General features: G+C 41.4%; 1 non-coding gene across 1 annotated transcript; it reads left to right on the forward strand.

Annotated features, from left to right (window-relative positions):
* Positions 1–6,924: 6,924 nt before the first annotated feature.
* Positions 6,925–6,997, forward strand: TRNAS-CGA (transfer RNA serine (anticodon CGA)). The gene has a single exon. It is a non-coding gene; the product is annotated as a tRNA-Ser (tRNA).
* Positions 6,998–12,131: the final 5,134 nt, after the last annotated feature.

The following is a 12,131-nucleotide window of genomic DNA, read 5'->3' on the forward strand; positions in this document are numbered from 1 at the left end:
GAATTTGTTAATTAAAAAAAATTAGCATGGACTAGTTGAAGGAAGGACGTGCTAGGAACAAGCCCAGCACTTTCTTAAATTTGGCTTGCGCACAGGAATTCCCGTCATTTTATCTCTGCTCGCTCTCTAATCGGTATCTGCTTAACAACGTAAAATAAAGCTTAATCATTCAGATCTTTCATATCAACAGATATAGGCCACGGAAATGCAAACTTAAAGGGACACTAAAGTGAAACAATAAATCAGTTTAGACTAATGAAGCATTGACTGGGAACCCTGCAGGCAATCATTTCATAAAAATAGTTTGATTATTAGCTGAGAAAATGAAGGTCCAAGTATCAGTATTTGAATTTCGTGCTGAAACCCCAGCGCCGGTACGTGAGCGTGACGTCAGGAATTCCAAAGTATGTTCTCGCATTTGGGCCGCGTTGGCTGAATAAATGTTCCCGAAACTTGCCATCGTTAATATTTGGTTCCTTTAGAACACAATGTAATCAATCTGTACCGCTATTATAATTAGTAGGTCCTAGAAGATGCCATCAAAATCCAAGACGTCACAGCCCCGTGATGCAGGAACTTACGTAGGCGTCGCCCCCCATATTTCGTTCTTGCGCTTTTTCTGGCTTACCAAACGTCTTATCGTTGTAAGAGTGGTGTTTTTGGTGTTATTGAATGGTAACTTACTGATGCAGAAGGAATCATTTTCCACTTTAGTGTCCCTTTAAAAAAACGGCTGCTAGAAGTTCCTCATAGTCAACCAATATGATCTGACTAGCGAAATTTTTTTAACTTCGTCTCAAGATGGGGAAAGACGCACGCACGACAAATACGGTTGCAGGCCGGAAAAACTTAGTTATTTAGTGAGCATACGTCATGACTCACTCGAAATTTTGCGACACGCAGCACCTTTACGAATAATTTTTTTTTAGAATTGGTATAACAAAGCGTCATATTTTTCTAAAATAGCAAATGGTATTTACCAAAAAAGCGCCCCTATGGTATGGTATTTACGCAAATATGACTCCCCGTTATTTGTTCCTAAAATATAGTTCGGGAAAACACAGAGAACTTGTGATACTTGTATGTTAATATTGTTCGACCAGGTAATATACCAGCCAGCCGCAATGTGAAGGCGGCTTGCAACAAACTCTGAGAGGTTAAGAGAAAGCCGTAACTCTAGGCCAACTTTAATTGCCTTCACCACAATTTGGATGAAATTTGTTGCATTTGATCATCATCATCATCACCATCATCATCATCATCATCCGCCTATCTTACGGCCACTGCAGGACGAATACCTTTCCCTTCGATCTCCAATTACCCCTGTCCTGCGCCATCCGATACCAACTAGCGCCTGCAAATTTCCTAATTTCATCACCCCACCTAGTCTTCTGCCGTCCTCGACTGCGCTTCCCTTCTCTTGGCACCCATTCTGTAAGCTTAATGGTTCACCGGTTATCTAACCTACGCATTACATAGCCTGCCCAACTCCATTCTTTTTTCTATTTATGTCAATTAGAATATCGGTCATCCCCGTTTGCTCTCTGATCCATACCGCTATATTCCTGTCTCTTAACAGTGCACCTAACATTCTTCGTTCAATCGCTCTTTGCGCGGTCCTTAACTTGTTCTCGAAAAAATCAAATTCATACGTTTCTAGCAAGCGCAATTTTGATTTGAACTTTCATCTTCTTTTTTACATAAATTGCAGAAAGCATGTTTCGTAAAAAGAGAAGCACAAAGTTTTCAAATCTGTAACTTGGCACCAAAAACGAATATCGCAGTTCTGTCAACTACAGCTGTTACCGCACCTAAGCCACCCAAATTTGACCTATGAGCTTACAATTTTCCTTAAAAATTACAGTGCTTAGGGCAGTTTTGCAAAAGTCCTCGTCACAATTGGTAGTACATTCGAAAGTGGTGTGAGATGCATCAATTTTTTTCCAGTTTAGACCAATTATAAGGAGTAGTTTACACAACTATGATATCGTTTTTATTGTTGAGTTGCAGATTATCAAGTTTGGTACATAAGACCTTTATTTGCAATTTTTAACATTATCTTTTTAGTATTGACCGTCTAAACAAAAAAAACGTATTTTTTTTTTCAACGCTTGCTACGTTTTAACAATTCCCTTTGAATGCCACAAACCTCCTCAAAATCGGTGCAGTGATCGGCGAGCAAAATTATTTCTCCATTTTTATGTATTTAGCTCCTGAGCTAAAGGTTTCTCTTAATTAAGCGTTACTGTTCTTTACAGTATCCTGACAATAAAACCGTCAGAGAAATCACTGACATGCAATTAGCTGCCAAAAGAAGAAAACAGTTGCAGCTATGCTGTCGTAAGGTGCATGACACTATGGTGAAAGGGAGTCTACACCAACATCGATTTCTGACAGCATGCTGTTGCAGACAGGGCATGTGCTTGGTCGATGCCATCCAGCCTGAACTGTCTACGTCGTTCGTGTTGTGTAGATCATGACAACCATGAGCCATTCAATCATACCAGTTTCGAAACTGCTTGTACACCTTATGTTTAGAAATACGGTCACAGTGACTGAAAATGGATTATGAAGGTCTGGCTATCGTGTCGCCTATTGACAGAAGAAAACATCCATAAAACGCCACATTTTAATAGCTTTCGACTAGAATTCTTGTAAGGCACTCTAGCGTTGCGTTTGTTCAGCGATCATGGGAATAATGGGTAGGACATCGATTCATATGTTATTCGTGTCTGTAGGTTTACATGTTCTTGTGTTATTTATTACTCTTTATCTTCTTACATTATCTTTGTACATTTCCAAGCAATCATACCTTTCAAAAAGCATGACGGCCATAAGGTTCCGTACTGATGTATAATAAGTGCGAATTGTTACATTCATAAAGGAATATTTTACTAAATATTATCGATTCACAAAGTCACGAAGTCGTTTGAAACCAGAAATATGAAGTCTGAAGAAATGGATGTAATACTCATTGTATGGGGGCAGAATCACTGTACTCGTAGCTGACGTAGACACTATAGCAAAAGAGTTCCTCCTAAGAAATGTTTGCAGGAAGCTTATGACTTGAACAGCACAGCAAGGCTTTGCTACAGCCACTCGCTGTAAGCAAAGCCAAACAAACAGTATTTCGATTCAACATCTGGGTATCAGTCCCATTAACCATTTCGAGCCCATTTAATACTCGATGTGTGTCGACGAGCTTCATCTTGTGGCTCCCTGGTGACACATCAGTCAGTGAACCCTCCCCCACAGGAACGTAGCTGAGCATGTCGGAAGTTCGACACGAAGTTTCGGAATCGGTGTGATTGAAGAGCTTTGGTGACAAGTGTGTTTTGTGCCAGTACAGCACTGGTCAAAGTTCTATTCCGCGCCCGCTTACGAGACAGGTACCGCGGCCAGTTGGCCGCACTTTCGCGAAAAGCGTAATGCTTTTTAAGCGTTGTGTGATGTTCCGAGAACACGGTATGGATATGTCGTCGCTGTCTGTGCTCGTCTATGTCGGTAGCACGTTTGCTTTGTCCTACCATTATTGGGAGAAGAAAAAAAACACTATAGAGCAGGGACGACGAGACACGAAGAAGATGGCACAAACAAAACGCCTGAAAAGACGGAGAAATGCGGCCGCTGTCTTTCAGTGCAAACTGAGGCAAACCGGAATTCAGCTATCCACATAATATGTCGCACGGCCCAAAGCATAGGCGCCGACTACGGGGGAGAGGGAAGTGCGAGCCCCCCACCCCCCCTTCCCCTACCTAAATTGTCATTACCAGAGTTCTGTCACCCACACCATTTCAGGTTTCATTTGAATTGGCTCAGATTTTTCAATTAAAATTTTATTGCGGCTAAAAGCTTACTGCATCACTGTTGGCGCGGACGTGCACGGCTTTTCGTTCATATTTTCGCGTTATTTCTACAAATGCTGACAACAAGAGGACAAGCGCATAAAAGTGCCAGCGGCGGCTACTGCATCCATATTTTCTCACTTCAGCATTTTTTTTAATTTCCACTGTGAACAATATGCACAGACACAATATATGTAAATTTAAACGAAGGACAAACTTCAATATATCATTTAAAGAGAAGGAGTTAGCCTACTAACAATTATTTCTAATGTTATGGATGGTTGCTGCCTAGAGAATGCAAATGTTGCTGTATGTTCACCTCGCTTCAAATTGCCTTGCCTGCTTTGTTGACCCTGAAAAAAAAAATCTACAGGCTTCAGTTACCCCTCTGGCAGGGTCTTTTATCAACGGTGGTTGAAATGCACCTGAAGATATGTATCTCAGTACTGCTTCTCCTTCCACTTGGCAATGCTAACGACTCGTGAGAAAAAAAAGAACTTTTAATAATTTACAACATTTATTAGGGATGAAAACATGGCCACTTAAATGCACAGATCATAAATATACATAATTCACACAGTAACCCATACGAGGCCAAGCAGAATTCACTCAAAATAAGAATCAATAGCATTCATGCGGAGCCGTGGTTGTACTGGGACTCACAGTAAAACAAAAAAAAAACAGAGACGCGGCAGTTTCGCCGGAAAGGCGAAGCAGTATTAGTGATAGCGAAGTATACGACAAATACATGAAGAAAGATCATACCACTAAGTGACGCCAGATTCATCGTGGTGCGAGTGGACTCGTGCTGTGAAACTGAACTGTCTCCTGCTATGAGGCCTTGTAAATACGCATATAAGGCCGCCATTTCAGTGAACAATTCCTCGAGATCACGCGAAGTTTCTTCAAGTGAAACTGTTGGTGAAGGTTAAATATATATATATATATATATATATATATATATATATATATATATATATAGTTTCCCTGTGGACACATTGACCAAACAGGCCGTTGTGTTAATATACGTCTCAGTGAACAGCGAAACTGATTGAGTAATTCGCCGTTCCCTCATCTTGCGTCACGTTGCCAATCGTGCCAGCGTCAACCCTTGTTCGAAAGCACAGTCATTTCGACCTGGCACCCTGACCATGCAGACACCGCGAGAAATCTCGGAGGTGTATTACATCACCAAAAGGGCCGCTCTGTGCGTAAGCCAACGATTTTTGTCACTTAGTGATAGAGAGCTTAACAACCTCGATCATTGTTAGACACGTGCTTTCGATGTTTGTTTTTAGCTCAACTTAGCATGCACAGTGATACTGCATATTTCTTCCCCCGTACGTGCAGTAAAATTTAGTTGAGAAAAAGGAACGTTTGTTTGTGTCATGTTCGTGTCTCGTCGCTTCCAAGCTACATGTTTTTTTTTTTTTCAATGCTTAACCACCAAATAGCCCAAATATCCGATTTTTTGTTTTAACCCATGTTGCAGTTTGTGTTACTGCAGTAGTAGTTCTCAGCTTTGACAAAGGTGTAGCATGTACAGATCGTTCGTAGGAAATGCTACAGGATATGAGGTGACAATATTCGGCAGTGTACACTGTGTAAAAGTAATTAGTATTGTCATTTTGCTTGTCACGTATTGTTTGTCGTGTTCATGTGAAAGTCCAGAGTGTCACGAAACGCAAAAACATGTTTATGAGAAGTAGACTTTTGCGGCAATGTTTTTTTTACGGATGCCGGAGTGTGGGCTTTTTACTTCTTTGTGTGTGTGAGTGTGTGTGTACGTGTGTGTGTTTGTGTCTATGCGTGTATTTTTGTCTGTGAAGTATTTAGTTGCTTTTGATTTTCGTTCCTTAGTTCGAGTAAGTAGATTTTGGTTTACTTATTCGGAAACAAATCAGCTAAATTTTCCGCAACGCTCTTGTGCAAATTACTAAGTGACTAATGAGGCCAAGACAATATTTATTACGAAGAATTATTATTTAAATCAAGTAATAACTGGGTACTAGGACATACAACTAGGAAATGCACAAATCTTATGGCGTTTGAGAAAAACTTCGTTTCTTCCTATAAATTATGTTAACTTTTATTTCGAATAACCTGCGGATTGAACCACGGAAGCTGGCGCACATCTTTAGGGAACCTAAACCTCTTCGCTTTCAAGAAACCTCATTTGGCATCTGTTATATATTCCCACAAGGAACGGGCGATTCCTCACGAAGACGACTAAAGTTTTACTGTTTAGTGCCGAAAGAAATCACTTGATAAATGTCTAATCTTTTTGCTATAGTTATATTGCTTAGAGGAGAAAGGAAGACGTTAGCGATACCTTGCCGCACCGAAAGGGACATTTCGTTCACTATTTATTTTGTTTTCATTATTTTAGCGTCCGTAAGAATTTCATTCAAGTAATTTTCATCAATCATTAGGCCATACGGAAGTGAATTGAGAAGCAGGAGGTAAATGCTTCGAACGTTTGCACCTGATCTCGCATGTAAACGTAATCTAATCTACAAAGAATCAATCTACAGTGTCACGTTACCTTTCTAGAAACTTCGAAATGGGTGTTGTTTTTTTGTGCGAATACATAACTTTCAGACAACTGTGTCATTGAAGGCACCGAACAATTTTCTTGCAGTTCAATCTGCACGCGATGAATGTCGTCATGCACGTAGCATAAGTTGCGGGGGTAATCTCGAAGGTTACCGCCCTATTATTTGCGCAAGCAGTATTTCACATATATATATATATATATATATATATATATATATATATATATATATATATATATATATATATATGTGTGTGTGTGTGTGTGTGTGTGTGTGTGTGTGTGTGTGTGTGTGCGCGTGCTATTTCTGACAACTTCAAATTACCTATTTCTCATGTAATAAACGAGAAGAGAGGGGGTTAACCGAGGGCCCCGATTTTTATTAGTCATATCATAAGAAGCCAACAAACACTGACACATATATACGTCAAGGTATGTCAAGGTATGTGAGTGCTGGCGCTGGCTAACACTCCCAGGGTTCTACTAGTACACATAAATACTCAAGAAAGTGGATGGGGAAACAGCGCCGCGGTAGCTCAATTGGTAGAGCATCGCACGCGAAATGCGAAGGTTGTGGGTTCGTTTCCCACCTGCGGCAAGTTGTTTTTTCATGCACTTTAATTTCCGTTAATTTATCGTTTCTTTATTTCATTTATTAAGCACAAGTAATTTCCCCTATGTTGTCCTTGGTGTCAGTGTTTGTTGGCTTCTTATGATATGTCTATTTCTCATGTATTACTTATGTTGCATGTACCACTCTACCACGACCCCTGTCATTGGGGTTAACAATTTTTCAAATAAATAATCGGGAAAGTAGCCTCAATCCAACAATGGTATTCATACTTGTAGAGGCAGTACAAAGGTGAAGAGAACGAACTCGGTGGCATGCGTCATCAGCCCGTTTTGAATGGCATGTTCATGACACCTTGATCTCCTTCATCCCCATTATCATTGCACGGATAGAGAATTGCAAAGATGTAGAATCAGTAAGTTCTTTTCAGCAAATTGCAGTAGCATTGGCTAAACGACGCTTTCTTTCGCCATGAAATGCAACTTCAGTTAACCTTTCGTTTTCAACGGTTCACTCTCACGCTGGTCATTGGCTCCGAGATCAGCTGGCACGTGCGTTTCGCGGCACGAAATCTCGGAGGCCATATGTTGGCTTCAGTATTTCAAGTTTTCGTCGAAAGATGGATAGCAAATTCTAAAGAAAGAAAGATAGGTAAGACAAAAAGAGCTTGGTGGCACAACCCACCACGCCGCTTCACAGGGACGCTCGTAGCATTCATACACCTAGCATCCATATGTAGGTGACAACCTCAAAAGTCAGCTCAAGCTCCACCCACACAGATGCACTTATCTGCCATCTATGACCCCATGCTGCAAACCCCATGGTACTCGAGACACACCAATAATTAAAGAAATTTGCCTCAGCCGCGACGTCACGGAAATGGGCGAACGTAATTGGCTGGCGCATTTACGCAAATTTTTGGTGTGTTGAACTGCGGTCTCTGCATTCTTAGGTTACCCCGGACTACAGACAATACCAACTGAGCAGTAAAAATTCATGAAACAGGGCGAAAATGAAGGCCTGCCTTTTCACCTCCATTCAAATCAAGGACTTGACTATGTGAATAAGTCTCTACGCGCGGTATTTAGAGGTGCTGTGACCAATAGTGTGTTTTTGAGCCATCATTCTTTTGCAATGTTCTTCCCTTAATATTTCCCCATTGTCATGAGCACACTTGTCCTATCTGGTGTGGATTCGTGCCTGTATTAGTTTCTACGGAATCATACCTGTGTTGTGTGTTCTTTGATGTACTGTCTCTCTCTCTCTCTCTTTCTCTGGGATGCTAGCTCATTGAGCGATAAGAAAAAAATGTCGGAGAAAGAACGGCTTATGCTAGGCGTTCTCTCCCAAACGAGCAGATATTCTTGCTGGGCTACATCTGTACTTGCGACATTTCTTGTTTCCCTGTCTTCTTCGAATATCAAGATATTTAGAAATTTAGTCCTTTTTGTGCAAAACGCACATCAACGTATTACTGAATTTCTGTGCCGCATTTATTTATTCTATGTGATAATAGCAGAATCATAGTCTCGTAGCACCGCATATTTTAAGCGCACTAGTAATCTTGTGAATCAATCCCAGGGTTGCTTCGAAATGGTACTACGTAGGCCCGAAAAAAAAAGTGAGTCGGACAGTATTTCTACAACCTCGTGAATAACTCGTTATCATGTATATATAGGGAAGACAGTATTCGCAGATTATAAAATATATATATATTGTATATCGTTATGTAAACATGCTTCAGGATCCGCAAAAAAAAAAAAAATCACATCTCTTGCTATGTCAGTTTTAGCTCATCCTCGTAGTTACAAACGGCGAATAACACCGGTAAAGGCATTGTCAGTGACGTCACTCGGTTTCAAAAAATAACTCAAATGTTTGTTTAAAAGTGGCACGGGAGTTAGGGACGAGTTCCGGAGGTTCTAATACTGCACGGAACAGTCATTACAAGTGACTAGAGAGGAGCACCTTTTGTTCCCCTTGCAGAAGCGATTGTGTGCAAATATAGGAAGAGTAACGTTTGTTTGGTGTACTCCGAAAGCAATGTAATTCTGTCAGTTCTTTATGCTGGAGTCACTGCTTGTTCGACTGCTATCGGAGAGCCCTCCAGCCTCGTACTCCTAGATAGAAACCTTTTACACTGCTTTTGTCCAATCAGAGTGAACGTGCTTGCTTATGTGTGGAATGAGAATACTAAATATAGAGTTAAATATGCGATCCCGTTTGAAGAGTTGTATAATTTTATACACCGAGATGAAGGGCTCCGAGATTGTTTGAGCCCCCACTCAAACAAACTTAGGAGTTAAATAGTTAAATAGTTAGGAGTTAAAGGAGCTAAATAGTCAACTAGCACTTAGTGCCGCAAAAGGAGTCTCTAATACTCCCTTTCTTAGTTATTCTTCGTGGTGATGTAAAATGTGTCTATTTTAAATCGCCAAATGGTGCCACTCACCTTTCACATTACTCTTGTTTGTGTTTGTTTGTTTGTTTGTTTTTTCTTGTTGCCGAGACCACCCGAAACAAGTAAAATCGGGCTTTGTCTGCATACGTAGATAGCGTGACCGAAAAGAAAAGCATTTCAGTTGTACCCGCATTGCTGCTAAAACACTTGTATACTTGTTGTACCTGCAGTTACACTGTCCTTTTCAGATTTAGAAATAAATGATACATTCCATGGAAGATACCTTGGTCTCATCTGTACTTTCAAAACTGCCACTCGAGTACAACAAAGCCTTGCCAAAGTTTTGTCACCGGTTCTGAGTGGGCTTTCCAGCAACTGTTCGACGACGTTGTTACCATCCTGACCTTTTTTTTACAGCCATACTGCTGTCTTAAGACCAAGCAGGTGGGAATAACAAGGTAGGACAAGGTAGGTGGGAATAACAAGATAGGACATTATATTAACAAGCTATATAACGGACGCGACACCATATTCAAAGGGTGGACACAGCACGCTCAGATGCGGTGACAGTATCTGAAAAGACACTGGCAGGCAAGGCATGCCACTCTTGGAGTGCGTGTTGAAAAAAATTAATGTTTAAAAATGTTTGTACGAGACGAATAGGGGAGTAAGTTGCTACAATGACGTATACAGGGACGAAATGTGTGTGCCGCAGCCGGCTGAATACATTTACACGTGTCAAGGCGCAATGACCTTTCACACAAGTTCTACAGCAATTTCAAGCTTGCGATTTTTCTTCGATGCTCCAGTGTGGGAATGTTGGTCACGCGCATAAGTGTGGATGGTTTTATTCATATGAGTAGCGGTAGTCCGTCTCACGCAGACCAGACTTCTGGCAACTCATTCACGGCGAAAAATCTAAACTTCTTCAAGTTATCCAATATAATCAAACAGTATATGCAAGCAACTTGCCCCTAATTAAGCATCTATGAACAGATGTGTTGTCATATTGGTTTCTTGCCACGCTTACAAGAGGGTTTCCTCTTTATTTGGCCGCGGATGTCTTTACCGTCTCGCTCAAGGTATGGATACCTTAACGATTTCATGGCGGTAGAGCAGCCAACAGTGGGCTTTCGCAAGCAGTGACTCCCCCAAGTGCGGAAGAAAAAAAAAAGTAGGAGGGAGCGTCACGTGACAATCCTGAAATCTCGTAGAAAACAAATATAAAGGAAAGACGCGTGAGAAATACGCTCTCACCGCGTAATAAGCAAACGATAATTTCTAGCATCCAAGCACGTGGAAACTAACGGAAAGTGTAGACTGGGTGGCAAGGGCCGATTGTGACGAAGGCGGCATTAACAGCTACCACGAACCATGGTCTCCGAGATCCACCGCGACGCGCGCTGGGGTAAATCTCGGAGGCCATGCACGAACCAAACAATGTGTTGAAAAGACTGACAAGCATAGCGGTCCTACTTCCCCAGAGTCGACACGAAAATGGGCCTCGTCGGAAAGAAGGGAAGAGTCAAATTAGGTTGGCTTGCTGAGGCCAGCTGCTCGACGTCATACTGTCTTAGAGTAGTTTTTTTCCTTATTCCATGCTAACAAGGAAAGCATGAACTGAACGTCACTTGTCCTCGCTCATCAGTCGAGAACTAGTGTATTCAACATGGCATGGTTGGAAGGTCGGGGGAAAAAAGAAGGTCAGTTTTGAAACAACATTATTTAATGTCGCCAACAAAGAACAGAGTCCCCATGCACAAACAAAAAGTCCTCAAGCGAAAAAAAATAATCAAACACGTTTCCCGCTTGCGATAATAAAGATGTCTGTGTCACTCTCACAGACTCAAAGTGCGCTCACGGGATGGGGAGATGAGCAACTTCCAACAGAAGGCGATGAGGCAGTCATGTGTCCCACACAGTTGTTCACTGAAGTGGCAGTCACTGCGAAGTCTTCAGGTCGAGGTGGAAACGACGGCCCTCAGCTTCCTACAACGCTGCATTACTGTCTTGTCTTTTGAATGCCTTCAGTGAAGTACCGCTCACGTCAAACATTTAAAAGTCACTGCGCGCGTAATTGTAACCAGAGCTCTTTCGAATTGCTGTCTTTTCAGTAGCAGCGTGGGCTCCGTGAAAGCTTAAAAAAACACCTTCTGCGTGCGTAATGTTCAAGGGACACTGAAGAGGTATTTAGGTAAGTGAATTAGGTTGAGTTATACTTTTGAAACAGCAAAACGGCAAATGCGATTATGATAGCGTGCCTAGGTAAGTCAAAAAAATACGCAAGAACGAAAACCGGTTGGCGACGCCACCTGAAAGTCGCCTCACGCGCTCCCTGGGACGTCATATATTTTGACAGCGTCAACTGTGGTGGAAATTACTGTTTATAGTTGAATTATTACTTCATTGTGTTCTAACTGATTTAAAGTATCGACCAAGCAACTTTCAATATCCCTTTCTGTCCAAAAAAACAACTGTAATGAGAGAAAACACTTCGAAATCCGCAACGTCACACTGACGGACCAGCGCTCTAATTCCGGCGTGAAATAAAACAAAAGAAAGGAAAGAAGACTTCGTCTTATTATGTTCACATTTTCTTCGTCAGGTGAAAGAAAATAAGAGTTTTTAGAGAAAATTTTCCGAGTCCAAAGTTATTTAAGTGTGCCCTTGGCGTCCTATTAGAGTGATGAGCAGAGTGTCATGCACTTCTGACCACACCATCAATGCTCAGGTGAGTGATGAGCAGAATGATGCTCATTA

This window comes from Dermacentor andersoni, chromosome 10 (genome assembly GCF_023375885.2).
Source record: "Dermacentor andersoni chromosome 10, qqDerAnde1_hic_scaffold, whole genome shotgun sequence".
Lineage (NCBI taxonomy): Eukaryota > Metazoa > Arthropoda > Arachnida > Ixodida > Ixodidae > Dermacentor > Dermacentor andersoni.